The following is a 16,812-nucleotide window of genomic DNA, read 5'->3' as shown; positions in this document are numbered from 1 at the left end:
ACTATGTCTGCCTCCATCATACGCAATATATACAGGAGTTACGAGATTGTTTTATTTATTTAAATTATAGATAGATATTTAAATTATATATTACGTGATACATTGGGTTGTTGGGAAATTTCGTGCCGATGTTCAGTAGGTGGCATTAAAACAGGTCTGAATATATCAGAATGATTGAAAACAAATGAATTGTGTACATATCGTAAAAGGTGATATTTGATGCATCTTTAGAAAAAGGCTTGCTTAGAATACATTAATTTTTGTTAGTTTCAAATCTAAATATTTTAAGGAAACAAAGTGCATTATAGGCATTTGATGCTTTTCTTTTACCGAAAAGGCAAAAATGCTACACAAGTAGGAAACAATATATCCGCTGTTTATGACGACAAACGACCAGACGATAAATTCGGAAGGATATTGCTCGCAATGAGACGAATTAGAGACAGCAATTGAACAAAAACGTCCAGAAGTTTCAGTTTCGTCAGAACAATGCGTGGCTTTGCGCGTCTTTGATTACTCGACAAAAGATGTTGAAGCACGCCCACCGTGTTCAACAGACGTTGGACCCTCAAATTTTCCCCTATTCAGGTCATTACAAAATTCCCTTAATGATAAAGACCGTAACTCTTTGGTCGACACAAGAAATTATACAATAAAGTTTTTCGCCGAAAAACCTGAAAAGTTCTGGGATAATTGAGATAGGAGAAGAGAACTTTTGACGTAAAGAGAAAATTAAAAATATGAAATAAATAAAATATAAATACTTATTGGTACACGATATTTATAAATACTTAAATACTTATTGGTATATCGACTAATTACTCTCTGCAATATTTATTTAAACATTTATTTACCATGAAATTATACGTAATTGTGTATATCTGCATTTCACGAAAGAAACAAGCATACTTTTTCCTTATATATAGTTACGTATAAATCGATAGTATCGATAGTTACGTATAAATACGTGTCCTTTTGTTCTCGAATATATGAAAATAATTTCAATTCATGGATACGAATTCATGGAACTTGATTGTAAATGCATGTATACATACATATTCATTTAAACAGAATTTTTCGATTTGTAGGTATTTGTGTTTATTCAACGATACGATTCTTACATTAAATTGGTATGAAAGAAGGATTATTACGTTCAGCCATTTTATCCTTTCATCCTTAAAACAAAATGCAAGGAAATAAGTGGAATTTCTCTATCTGCATGTACAAGTTGCTTGTGTATACTAATTTATAGGTGAAATTTGCAAACGAAAATTCATTTCTTAGACTTTTGAAACGTACAGTGGTTTCTGTACAAGGTATTCATAATAATTACGTAAAGGTAATTACGTTTAATTCAAATCGATAAGATAAACAAGGACAAAACAAATTCATCAGACTTTATACCTCCAAGTAAACAGTTATTTTGTTATTCTGTTCGTCGTTTCAATATTCCATTTGTTATGTTTATCCTTTTAATCCTCTCGTATTTGAGAAGGAAATATTTTACAACGCAATGTCGTTTCGTATAACGCTTTATACGAAATACCTCACGGTATATTATTCATGCGATGCTTTGAACAAAATATCTCAGGTTCAAATGTTGTTAATCGCTTTGGAACACGAAAGAGACACATATGTCGACGCAATATCGTTGACTAATAAACGAATACGCGGGATATTTCCTTCGCTTCGTTCGAGAAATACGGTTTCTCCAGGGTTCCTTATAATATTACCGTTACTGATATGTATTCCGCCATCCCTATTATTATTTACACGTGTATAGTCCATTTACCTACGATCTCTATGTATTGGAATACCGATCCCATGTACAGCTTTCAATTTATAAGAAACGTTATGTCACGAGACAAATTCTTGCGAATCCTGCGATTCTTAAATTTTAACGACGAGAATAATGAGAAAAATAAATGGAAAAGACATCGATGTAACGTACAAAGTACAACCTGTTATCGACAGATTACCGTTACGCTTTCAAAGCGCGTATCGGCCAGAAAGAAATATCGTCGTTAATGAAAGCGTGATGCTATGGGAAGATAGACTGCCATATAACCAGTATATTCCTAACAAACGAGCAACTTTTGGACTAAAAACCTTTGTTTTGGCTGAATGTGAAACTGGCTATGTATACAATTCGAAGTGGACAATTGCTACGTGACTTGAATTCCAAACCACTTGATGCCTACGGTTCAATTGTATTACATTTAACGAAACATTTGCTTCAACAAGGAAGAACTCTGTTCCTCAATAATTACCATTCGTCTCCTGCCTTGTACGAAATATTACATAAAAATGGAACTAACGTTTGCGGTATTGTACGTCTAAAACGAAAGGAAATGCCACGTTACGGGACGATTGCAAGAGATATAAAAAAATTGAAAAAAGGACAAATGCTAGTCAGATATAGCGAAACGGTGGCTTTTTGTGCGTGGGAAGACAAGAAGCTAGTATCAACCCTTGCTACTGTACATTCTCCTCGCTTGGTGATGTCAACTAATATCGATCACGGTACGGGACAATACCGGCAAAAACTAATTGTCGTTCTAGATTATAACACATACATGAGTGGAGCAAATGAAATTCATCAAATTTTACGGGAGAATCTGACCATAAGTAAATTTATGAAATGGCACGAGAAGTATTTTCTACATTTGCTTAACATAACGATATTTAATTGTCTTGTAATATTCTCTTGTCACGAAGATGGAAAAACTTTTCGCGAGATAAAAGAAGACATTATTTCTGGATCATTAAAGAAGTATTTTACACCAGTTGAAAATTTTTATCGCAAAACAAAAAGATCTCAGAAAAAGTTCCTCTTTTGCATTAAATCTCGATGTTTCCCTAAGAAAATAGCTTCTACGATAAAGAAATGCCATCCTACAAAATACTGCGTACGTTGTGAGGAGAATGAGTTACGTAGAAAAAACGAGGTACTTTTGTAACGATTGTAACGTACCATTATGCATAATACCGTGCTTTGAATTATTTCATACGACAAAGGAATAGGATTACTTGTTCGTGGAAACCGATGCTCTTTTATATTCATAAATACGCAGTATTTTACAAATTAATTTTTCTGCGAATCATTCTGCGAGATTCGTTCCTCGAATTTGCGAGATCTTTCTTTCTAGTGAAAAACGTGTAACATACATATCACGTTCAAAGCGCCACATGAGCGATATTTCTCTGCGAGCTATCTCGTACAAAGCGTCATGTAAACGATATTGCGTCGCAAAATATCTCGTCCAAATTGTATTACAAACAACTGTGTGGAAAAATGTTTTCTTCTCCTACGCGTAGTTTTTAACTAACGCAAAATATGTTTCACGATAGTAGAAGCGTATGTGTGTGTGTATATGGATGAACGTATGTGTGTAGTAATCTGCTAGGTGATCCATCCGAGTAAGTCTACTAAAGTATCTCTTTCAACTGTGACAACGTGAAAAGTATTTTACATGAAATTCGGCCAGTATTGAGAAAGGTTTTTTCATTTTTCCAAGGCTTTTTCTTTTTCTTTTTTTCTTTTAGAATTTACAAGGCCATTTTAGCACACGAACAACTACATACATTTCTGCTTTCTATCGCCTCGAATAATTAATGATAAAATAGGATTATGTATATAACGTAAGAAGATCCTGAAGTGGAATTTAGTTTCGAAAATTAAACCTGAAATCTGAAACGACACGCGAGAGGATCCGAAGACGTAATCGCTTTCAATTTGTCAGCGAGTCGAGTACCGTTCGTAATGAATTAGCCGAAGCAAGTGAAAGACGATAATCTAAGAGAAAGTAAGGGATAAATGATATTACTGCAATAGAAGATATTTCCTTATATTCTTTGGTTTCAACGTCCACGTTTGCTAAAACCTGCGATCTCGATAGGCATAAACTTCACGAGATGAAGGTCGCTTAGAGATTATGTTACTATACATATCTATGTTACTCTGTCTGTCTCTCTCTCTGTATATATATATACATATATATATATATTTGTTTCGGACGAAACAAATATCTGTCGGGGTTTTAATCCTTTAGTCGTGTTCAGAATACATGATGTTGGATAAAATCCACAGTGTAACGGTAATTTTCATATTTAACAATTCTGAAATTTATTTACTCGCTTCCTACATTTGCTCGTTTTGCGGATGCACGTATCTCTTTATACCATCGTCAATATGAAAAGTTTCATCGTTATCAGTAGTTCAAAATAAAACACAGGTTTAATTACATCGCCAGACTTATGTTTATTTAGACGATCGTTGTTCAACGGTAAAGTTTTATTGTAAACTCCATTGAGAACATAGTAGATTTTATAATATTTAGTAGATGCAACATTTTTTAAATTTCATTCTGTAAGTTACAAAAATTTAATATTGAAATTTACAAAAATTTGCATAAATATCTATGATTTAGTTTTAACCGACGTAGACGACTATTACGGTCATCGGCAAAGTTTGCAATCAATCTAATAATGTATATAGAATTTACAAATATTTAATACAAGTACATATAAACATATATATTTTTTTTATAATATATTTAGCACAAAAATATTTAAATATTTATTGACCGATATTATGATCTCGCTATGTCGTTTCAACCACCTTACATACATTTACATTTTTATATTGTTTTATATAAAAGTAGCGAAACTGCTGAAAACAGAAATTACAATATATTTAATGTATACATATATCTTGTGAATATTTATTATACGACATGATTTGAATAAATCCCATCTTACGCATATAATTAATGCTAAATGTAGTTCTATTGAAATTGAGTTTGTTGGGGACCAGAAGAGTGCTGTGCTCGACAATTTCATTGAAACGCTTAAGAGATGTTCCCGAAGGAATTATGACGGGCTTTCGAGGGAACGGTGGAACTTTGTCAGGAAAAATCTGTAATCCGTTTAGAAGTCGCAATTTGAATATTATTGAATGCCTTATATTATAATATGTTTAAGCATAATAATAAATCTTAATTCTTCCCCTTTTGTTAGAATTAAATTTACATTCTGTCCGTTGGTATTAGATGCCTTAAACATTCGCCAATCGATCTTGAGAAAGGGGCGCCAAATACAACGCGATAATTAAACGAATTCACTTAAGTGAAGTTCGATTATAGTTGTCTGTAGTTTCTCGCTTCCCAATTAACTAACTAAGTTCAAATAATAACGGCAATATTCTAAACTAATACCATGGCAGAACGCAATTTGAGATTTCCAATTTGCTTTGAACATGTTGGCAACTCTGTTAAGGAAGGATACTGGCAATTGATTCCTCGGAAAAGGTGCTACATACAATTGTAATTGAACTTGGCTTGTGTAAATTCATTTAATAATTTAACTTTACTGTGCGCCCGCATATGAAATGTGTGTGTCATGCGGTACTACGCAAAACAAATAATTTGTGCGGTGAATGAATGATCCACCATAGTGTGAATGAGCTTTTATGGTAATTGCTATTACAAACTATATTGAATCCATTAATTCATATGTTCGGCAGCTGAAGGTAAGGCGTAAATACAGAACTGCTGCTCTCGGCTATTCATTATCGATTCGGTAATAATATTATAATATAACGGTTATAACGTTTCTCGTTATTAAATCGATTATTGCACGTTGCTTGAGTCTCGTTGACATCGTGTCAATATTCAACTTCCCCATAAACGGTATCTGTAATTGCGTCATGTACAGTTATTGATTTTTGGTATGGTATAGGGGAGGAATGAAGCTACAAGCTCCCGGCTTACCGGTACCATTGCATCTATTTTTGTCCTCGAGCTACGTGACGCGTGAGCGTTATTTATCAATCCATTTTCGCATACATTCTGTATCCTATATAAAACACTGAAATGTCATTAATACACCAATGAGACGCAATTATCGTGATTATATTGATCGAGACGAATGTGAAAATGTACACAGAGATTGCCAAATGTTTACACCAAATATGTAGCGTCTGTACAAATATCTGCAATTGGAAATAACTGCCAAACGATAGATGATACGGAGAAATGTAATAAGTGGAAAAAAAAAATATTAAAAATAAAATTAAATAAAATAAAATAGTAATAAGAAGTGTAAAAATGTAAAATGTTAAAGTTAAAAATTTTCAAAGCCAGTCGAAGGTCGTTTTGCATCTTTTAGATGGGATATCACATTTTAATTCGCATGTTGTTACGTCGGCCGACTCTCTACCTGAGCCGGACCTCACATCACGGACGGATGGCAGCCAGATGTCCGCACATCCTTATCGCGTACTCTTGAAAACACTCACAGCCTGACTATAAATCTCAGAAAACTCTGGCGAAAGTCTTTCATTGCAAACAACGGCTTTTCCACGAAAGCGTTTTCTAAGGTTTCTGGTTAACGTCTGGAAAACACGTGAACGCTAAGTGTTCACACGTGCGATGCCTCCTACTCCCAACTTTCCATCGAGGGTGGCTAATACCCTTCCTAGTCCATCGATAGTCTTACTAACCAATAGAAACAATTTCTATTACCCTCACTTCTCCAACCAAAAACTGTCATCAACAAATCAGATGATTCCGTGCGTTAGACACACCCTTCCTTAGCTCACCTCCGACACAGCATCGTCACGATCAAGTCAGTTCGTCTTCGTCGTCAATTCAATCAACACGTCTACCACGATCGCTCAGTCCAACGAACTCACTGAGAAGCATCGTAAAGTCGCAATCTAACATTCTAACCGATCAGTCGCAGTCGAAAACTCTCTGTACGGTCGCGTCCAAATCAGTCACATTGTATAAGATATAACTCGAACATTCTAGTGGTAACTTCAGATACTATTTAAACCGACACCTTATATAAACTGTAAGTGTTATTGTGATACAAATATATATTTATTCTACAATCGTAGAATAAGTTGCATTCAGTAAATCACCCCGGTTATCCTAAACGAAACGCGGGGAGCGACCATTTCGCGGCGTCGATTAGCCGAATCGTAGCGAGAATTTACGACTCTCGCTGACGCGTTTCCTCGCGACCGCGTCTCTCCGCGAACGGTCGCAACACATGTCATAACAGAGTAAAAAAAAAAGAAAAATTCAAAACGCTACTGACAAATAATTTTGAATTGATGCAACGTCGCTATAGAAAAAGTATCGTTGAAACGGACAAATTTTTCAACCATTTGTTCTACTACACTTGCATGTGTATCAGTAATTCGATTCTTCCTATTTTCAAGAGCTGTTGGTCCTGTTTCGTAGACAATGCTTTTCGCGTATGGTGTCACACGCGTAGGTGTATCGAAACAAATGGTTGTTCTCCATTTTCAAACAGAGTGCTGCAGCGTTTTAACCGATATGCGAATTTCGAACGTGCGATGTAAAGTGAAAAAATAGAGAAACAAAAAACTCAGCCCTTGTGTGTTTCGACATTTCCTCTGTTGCGACGTTGCGTTAATTCAAGACCACTTGAAAACAGGGCATCGAATTCGTCCTCGGTCCTTTCATCGTACGAGAACAAAAATACGGTGTTCCATTTAAAAAACGCGACGTGAAAATTTTTAACTGGAATTTTTATATTTATTATAATCCACGTAAAAAAAAGCTTAAAAAACACCTCTTCGTGTTATTTACTCTCGCGTTTGGTAGTTATTTCAAATGACAGAAATTTCTAGACACTCTGTATATTTAAAAAATAATTAATATACAGCATGAATAGTCATCTTAAACATATAATAATAAATATTTATAATGTTTTCACTGAATAGCCATGTATTTTATTATAATAGGATTTCCTGCATCCTGAATTGTTTGTTAATTGTTAACTTATTATGCTTACCTAGAAAGTAGATAATCCCTTCCGCACTTTCTTTCTTTACTTCAATTAACATCCACTGTTTTGTTAATTATTCGAGAATATAATTTTAAACAAGCTGTGATGCATTCTGTACAGATTATACGAGTACGTACGTACTCTTTCAATAATTATTTATTTAATAAGTAGAATGCACGATATTCAGCCATCAAGGTATGTAGGTCAAACTTCACATACAATCAATACAGATCTTGATGTTAACAATATATCAAGTATAGAATACGTAATGCTTTGAATTTTATGGGGATTATCATGCAATAATGAATATAAGAGAAAACCAATAATTTACGTAAAAGCTACAAAATATTTAATGCAAGTACGTGTTTCGTACAGGTAATCGAAAAATATTTAAAAGATGAATTACATGTTGCATTACTAAATTAATTTTGTTAGCGATCTGTTCGCTGTGCTGTTTAATCCGGTGTTAAAGTCTCTCGGCGATTATATAAGCTGACACTTCACGCATAGAAAGGTCGATTTCTTTCTTGCCACACGTATTCGCGCCATAAATTAAGAATTCCAAGGGATCTCGACTGGTGTCAAGTACCAGGGGCAATTATCGAGACTCGGAGGAATCATTTCACAGTAACCGGAGAGGCCGCCACGTTCGACCACTCCTCGAATCACTTCGCTCGCGTTCCAGAAAGGAGGGATTCCTGATTCATCCTCGTTTTTTAGGCGAGCAAGCCAATTAGTGATATCGAGCACTCCCGGTCTTCCTCACGGTCTTTTTTTTTTCTTTTTTTTTCTTTTTTTTTTTTTTTAATAGTTTATTTTGCTTTTTACAATTTGTCCTGAAGGACATTTGGTAAAGCGTTATATCTCATTGGTAATAAAAAAATAAAATAAAAATAAATAAGTTATATCTTTTATGAGGTCTATTGGGTGTTTCCTTTTTAGTCTTCTTGCGATGTTCGTTGTGTTGCACGTTTCAGCTGCCACCTGAAATCTCCTCCTTGACCGTTGGTATTTCCAAGGTCTTTCCGTATGTCCTCGTTTCTAACGTACCACGGGGCGTTTACTATTGTTCTAAGGATTTTGGCTTGAATTGTTTCGATTTTGTTTAGATTTTGTCCAGATTGGTTTTATGATTATTTTGTATATTTTTAGTTCGTTTTCTGTGCTCAATTTGGATTTTCGGCTTGTTAACATTTGCCCATTTGTCTTCTTGCTGCCTGCATTTCGTCTACTATTGATTTGATATGCTGACTTGTCTTGTTCGCGTTATTTGCGTGCCGTTCGGGAAGCTGTTATCTATTTTCTCAGCGTGATATGAATGTGACGTGATTGCGTTCGTTAGGGTTAGCTTTAATTCGTTTGTCTTGTATCTAATTTTCTGTTTTTGTAGCAATTTGGCTGCTGTTACAGGGTTAATATGCCTGATTAGTACGGCTGTGTCGTCCGCGAATCTCAATATTTCGCTATTGGTAGTTGTTGGTATGTTGGCCGTGTATGTAGCCTGTACGATCCCTAGGACGCTTCATTGCGGAACCCCTGCTTTGATGTCTGACATCGGAATGTGCGTTCTTTACTTCTATTGTAAAGGTTCTGTAAGCTTATGTATGATTTTATTATTTGGTATACTTGTTCCGGGAATTATTCTTTGAATGTTTGTAGTTGGCTTACGTGGTTTATTTTGTCGAATGCTTTCTCTATGTCCAGGAATACGGCTGTACAGTATTGTTTATTTTCCATCGTGTGTATTATTTCGTTGACGTGATCTCGGGTGAGAGCAGAACAACAGTTTTAGCTTTTTCGAGTTAAGGTCGGAAGTCAATCATTAGTTTCTTCTTTTTATTATTTAATTTGTATTTTACAATTTGTCGAGCTAGACATTTGGTAAATTTTCTTAATTTAACTGCTAAATAACATGTGGGTGGCTACCTCCAGCGGAATACCATATTCGAGTTTGATTATTTTATTTCTTCAGCGAGGTCAGTTCTTTTTAGTCTTCTTTCTGTGAGAATTTTGCTCGTTTCAGCAGCCCGCTGGTTTCGAGGTGTTGTCGTTCGTCTTTTGTATTTTTCTGCATACCTGCCAAAATGTTCTCCTTCACCGTTGGTATTTTTAATTCTGCGTATATCCTCGTTTCTGACATACCATGGGGCGTTGACTATTGTTCTCAGTATCTGGGATTGTAGAAATTCTGGTTTATCCATGTGGCTTATTGCTGCTGTCCCCCATAGTGGTATTCAGTACGTCCAAATTGATTTTACCATTGTATTGTAGACTTTTAATTTATTTTCTGTGGTGGGCGTAACGTCGAGTGGGATTTTGCCTCGCCACGCGCCATGCGCCCGGGCCAAGCGGGCATCCACGTGTCTCTGCACCTTCAATAATCTCTACGACCCACATTTATGGTTACTGCAGAAACGGTCGTTTTGCCACGTAGGATGTTTTTGCGCCGCGAATTCATTACGGATCATATTTTTAACCATCGCCCGGGGTCTCCCGTATTACATTCCCGGCGGGTATACAATGAACATACAATGTATCGACGAGCGTCTGGTTGCCACTTGGCCGCGACTTCCAGAAAGATCGATTGCGATTTGTTCGTTTTTATAAAGAAATCGGCCTACGTGATCATTGGCGCGTGCGGTGTCGTAATCCTAGGGTGGTGGGTATTGTCTTCCCGAAAAACAAAGAATCGGTCTAAGATAGTCAGTCTAAAGCGAACTGTCATTCCGAAAAGTAACATTTTACAAGGTCTCACTCGAACATTCTATCGGTAACTTCCGATACGATTAAAACCAATACTTTCTGTATAAGCTGTAAGTATTAATCTGATATAAAAAAAATATATATATTTATATTTATATTTATATGAGATTAACACTTATATATATACATATATACTTATATATACTTATAAGTTATATATATATGAATGCAACTGTATTCTACAGTTGAGAGTAGAATATGTGTAGAAGCATGTGAATGTAGAACACAGCTGCATTCATTGAGCCACCCCGGTTCTACCGGAACCGCACGGGGAGCGACCATTTCGCAGCATCGATTAGTAGAATCGTAGTTACCCCTCTCGCTGACGCGTTCCCCCACGACCGGCTCTCGCCGGGAAAGGTCGTAACAATGTGTTTGATGCCTTGATGTTTTTTAATTCAGAATATACATCTTTTATTTTTACTGTAAAGTTGCTTAGGTATGATTTGAGTGAGCGGTGGATTTGTTCCAGGAAGTGTTTTTTGATTGTTTGTAAGAGCCTTTCATGGAAATCACTAGTGAGATTAGAAGTTAAAGCGCATCACCGAGTTTGCTCAGTTGAGTAAACTTCGCCACGTAGTAAAGTTTAGTCAGTTCAATTTTGACTATATTTTATGTTCAATCAATTTCGTTCGGGAGATTCGATTAGAACGACGTTGCCAACAAGTCGAAATTGGCTGGTTGGCTTCCAGACCACCAAATGAATTTTATGAATAAAAACCTTATAAAGATAACAGTCTGCATTAATTAAATCATCAGTACATCGCCATTATAGTTAATTATAAAACTAAGTATAAAATTTAATAAAACTTACTTACCTCAAACATATCATCAATCTCTCTTCGGAACCGATGCTTGTCCTCATAGCTGTGTTCTCTTCTGTTAAATCTTTTTCCACTCTTTTTAACAGATTATCAAAATATTGACATTCGGAAATAATTAAAAACTCTTATTTCATCTCTTCTTGGTTGAGACATGAGAATTCGATACAAACTCAGTTGATCTTTTACGATAAGAAATAACCAATTTCCTCTGTTGATTGTCTTTCTACGACGCCGATAATAATATTTAAATTCATTTTTCCTAACTACAAATATCGGAACGAACGAACAAATAAAGGAAGTAATCATACGCGTGACAGTTGAATTTTCAGAAGATACGGCACTGTGCGAAAGCTATTTTCGGTTATTATTAATTCGGCAAAGATTCTGAACCGATCGAAAAACCATATCTGATGTGAACTGACAACCCGATCTGAACTGTCTGTTATACGTACAAAAATTCATCGAATTTCCATTCCTTGCCTGAAGTTAAATAAGATATCGAAGGGTATTCATTTGAAGCCCGACGATGGGGAGAAGACAGCTGTGAAATCTTTCATCAAAAATAGGCCAGCAGAATTCCGCTGACGGAATAAAAAAAATTTGTTACGCGTCAAAAACGTATCAATGTTAACGACGATTATATTGAAAGTTTGTAGTCAATAAATTATGCTTTTATTCGTCTTCATTATACAGTGTTATTGCATTATTTATTATATTATACTTTATCTTTTGTTTTCATTTCATTTGAATAATTGTTTTCGTACTCGAGATACAAGCGATCGTGCATTAATTAACTCGCATAATATGTATTTTCATTAATCGTTACAGGTATATTTAACGAACAGTCAATGAAATTTGAATAAAACGTATTAAAGGGTGTTAAATGAAAGGTATCAAACGGATCTTCACGCTGAAGTTATTATAGCAAGGATTCGCTAATGTTGCTAAGAAAAATTACATTTCTATTATTTAAAAGTATATGCCTGTATAAATTATAATAAAACAGTTATTGTATTATATTTTCATAATTATCTGGTAAAAAAAGAGTCTATTTTACGCTACTTTGTAAAATACCAAGGACATGAACTGTTTGAGAAAGCGAGGAAAATGTACGTCGTTATATGATTTAATGAATCGTGTAATTTAAATTGTAAGAATAAAGGTCGAGAGTACGATAGAACAAAGGAGATCACCTTCAATTATGCTCTTCGTTTTATTTTAAAAATCTGTATTGCAAGGTACAATTTGCACTTTCTATTATACTTCATTTTGTTATAGTTAAATAACAGAGAATAGCTTTGACATTATTTGAATGTATTATACTACAAAGTTGCTTACACACACCTACATGCTTATCTACTTACGTAAATATATTCATTTACATTTCGAATTCTATTTCGTATTGTTCGAAACCATCGTAGCGTTTTTGTTGTGAACTTCCATTAAATAACGAAATGCTCGAACAAATGTTATTTCGAACTGAATACGAAAGAGAATCGAGGAGAAATATCCAAAATTCGCTAATATAACTGGTTTCTTTCTTTTAGTGACAGACGATGTTTAAGAAATTCTTACATCTTAGCTGTCCATCGTTGCTGTTTAGCTGTTTCATTCGTTGAATATAGTATAATCTCATTATTATTTATCGTAGCATTTACGTAGCAAGCTTAGTCAAAAAACGACGGTGAGAAACGAGATACTTTAAAAGTCTATAAAAATTATTATTTATTCCCGAAAAAGGCGAACAATTTTTCAAGGAAGACTCATGAAATTATAAATATTAAAAGTCATCTATAATATATTACTCAATCGGTGCATATATTATTCGTTTAACTTCTTTTTTTACTTTTTTAACTTTCGCTGTAAATTTTCTGAACAACCCATAATTATAATTTTCATAACATTTTTGATCGAACGTAATGTCCATATATTTTGACTTTAAACAATTTATTCGCAGAATTTTAAGATCAAAGTAATCGATTTATCCGTTAGATTTACAGCAAAAGAAAAGAGCTAAAAATAAAATTCCACGGAGATATTAATAGAGGAGTTTCACTTTTAAGCACATTTGGATTAAATCCGGGGATTTAACCGTGTGATTAATAGCATAGATACACCGACAGCGGGACAAATTCCTTTCGTCTCTCGTGTTTGTAAATGAAATTACGGAAGCCAATTTCTTTTAGCCCTGAAATAACAGGAAGTACGAGATCATTTATCTAAATATCGCTAATGTGCCACTTGCTTTACTTAATAGTACAATGCAAATTTAACGGATCGGAATTTAAATAAACCCTTGGGACATTTGTATATACTAGAAGATCAGAATGATCTCATAAACTCACAACGAGTATTCTGTTGCATCAAATATTGTTTTATTACCTTTTTAAATATTAGCCTGTTAACAAGAGTTGGTTGCGTTTTCGTGATAGAAAAATAATTGTCTTATTATGAATTTTTGTGAAATTACGAAATACTAAACTCAACGTTTCAAGGAAACAATTGTTCACCCTTTTAAAAGATAATATTAGATCTTATACATACACGAAAGGCAAGTATTGCATTTCAGTTGAAATACATCGAAGTGATTACACAATTTTTGTTATTCCAATTTTTGTATCGTGAAATTAAATTGATTTTAAAAATGAGTTTGATATTGAAAATTAAAATGGTACTTCACTTAATACATCATCAAATATATCAGAATATATGCATATAAATTACGGCCCAGAATTACGTACTGTTTGAAGTTAGGATTTAATTAAACATCCGGTTTTACACATGGCATAATTCAAGCACAATTTCATAAAAGCAATTCTGTGAATGATCCTACGAAATGTTTATTGATTAGGGCTGCACAAAATTTTACGAGATCATACAAGCTACACAAGTGTATTATTTCAATGAGTTATCGAATATTTCGAAAAATTCAAAGAAATTATTATATATTATTATATATTAAATATTATTATTATATATTATTATATATTAAGGTCTTTTTTTTATCGTTATACTATTTTTATTCAAAAAAGCATCTACATCTGGTTTATTATTTAATTAATTGCGTTAAAATCGTAGTTTCTCTTTGATGGAACATCATATTTAAATTGGAATACTGTCAAAGGTTTGTGAAAAGGAAGTAAACAATTTCTATCATCAGTTACGTGATATTGCATAACGTTACGTATATCAGTTGCGTAATTTTAATAGAAAGAAATCATAAAAATAACTGTCTATATTCATTTTTATGCCATTTAAGAGGAGTTCAGCCTTTTTATAAATACGTACCATCAAAAAGAAGTATAAAATATAATGTATACAATAGGTAGCAATTTACTACGATCGATACATTCAATCTTCAACCTTACCACATTGCTCCTAGCATAATCGCTCAAAATTAAACTTATCACATACGTTAACATTCAAAATAAATTTTTCGATAATACAATTTTTATTCATAAATGACTTGTATAGTGTATCGCACAAATTATTCACCCCACTGTCTTTCATATATCAGAAATTTAGAACTGCTGATATATGTACGTATTATTTCTTCAATTATCATAAAGTTCCTTACGAAAATTTTCTTAAAGTGCATCCTTGCATGCTGCAACAAGGCTTAATGTCTTAATAATTGCTTGCGAAAGAAACTATACGTGTTAACCGCAGACTTCCAGTGCAAGAACTACCTAAAATTCGCGATCGATAACACGTCACGCAAGAAACGAATGCTGTCACCGGCAGTGACGAGTGAATGGCTCGTACAGTCGGTCGGCGAACATCTTGATTGAAATTTAAAAAGATCAGCCGACAGAATTCGCGCAATGGAAGTCCGTATCAGGGTGGAGGAACGATCATTAACTTCCCTCAATACAAATTCATGACACTTTTCTCGTTTGTCTTCATTAGGTGTGTATAATGAAAGTATTTGAATGTTCATAGACACCTTTAATGTATGTATTAGGTACGTGTGTCATATGAAACATTTTGAAATTTCATGTACGCTGTAACGAGATAGGATCATCATGACTGTATTAGTAAAATTGGTGAGCAATAGCAGCTATTGTTAAATGGCAAATTGACAATATATCTGGCTTTGAGACCAGGGAGTAATTTCATAGGAATCGTCTTTTGTTTAGTTTGCAGTTCCTTCTTGCTTTCGGATGCAATTTATCAGTGGCCAACGCCCAAACCGCGATAAGTGCACTCTCGTTCCACACAAGAATACACAAAAATCACGCACCAATGCGACTTAAACCCAAAAAAAACAAAAAAATAAACGCAAAAACCGAAAACCCACGACACATATTAGACCATGGCTACGTCGTACCGACGCGTATCGGTACTTTTGCCTAATCCACCCTACAACCGAAATTCATTGTTTATTGTGAATAACATACACATGTAATACTCATCTTCTTGGACAATAAATGTTATAAAAAAAAAAAAAAAAAAAAAAAAAAAACACTCTCGCTCCTGTCCGATCACGAAAGTTTTAAGCAACGCGCTGGGCAGCACGGATGGATAGTACTAAGATGGGTGACCGCTTGGGAACTCCGTGTGTGGTGTTTGGTTTTTTTTTTTTTTACATCAGCCCAGTATTTGAACTAGCTAAGAGTATGACACGAGTAGCAACTGCCCGAAGAAGAAGATACAATGGGGCATGAAAGGAAGGACGACCCTGATGAATGCCGACAGGTATTACCGGGGTTTGTCCGCCCTTGAAGCAGTGGAAGAAGGAGGGAGAGGTTTTTAGTGGAGGTATGGCAACACATCCGCCCGAGTCCCCCACATAACCCAGCGGCGCGGGTCACACTGGGCATGCGTAACACAGCATGTTCCCCTCCTCACGCAAAAAGACGTAATATATCAGTATCTTGGCTTAGTCTTCTCCACTGAACCCAATTTCACTGATACAGATAAAGTCTGTTTAACTTCTTTATGAAAGACCTCACGTAATTTGCTTCCAATTATTTAAGAAAATATTTCAACCTAACAGCGGCGAAGCCTACATTCATTTGAACCTAATTTGGCCTGTTACTTTGATGTATACTTGATATCGTGTCCTGTTATCGGATGACTGCTTCGTCCGGAAGGGCGGTCGTTTGATTAACAGTTCAAAGATTGTCTGGATATCGAAACTGAACTTGATTGAGTTTTACAATTGCTTTTTAGTGGAGTTGGCTACTGTGCCCACTACTTTAGCTCCCTCGATTCTTCCAATAAAAAATTTCTTCATTCAGTCTGATCATGCATAATCTTTGTAACGAGTTTCCCTGCATCGTGTAATTTTTCCATGAAGAGTGAACCTTATCGATACCGTCTGGTTCTTCGATCAATAATGCTGTCATAGGCGAACCAGCAGCTGCTAACGCTGCATTTGCTAATTGTTGGTCACACGGCT

This window comes from Bombus pascuorum, unplaced genomic scaffold, assembly GCF_905332965.1.
Source record: "Bombus pascuorum unplaced genomic scaffold, iyBomPasc1.1, whole genome shotgun sequence".
Lineage (NCBI taxonomy): Eukaryota > Metazoa > Arthropoda > Insecta > Hymenoptera > Apidae > Bombus > Bombus pascuorum.
This window is presented reverse-complemented; position numbering follows the sequence as displayed.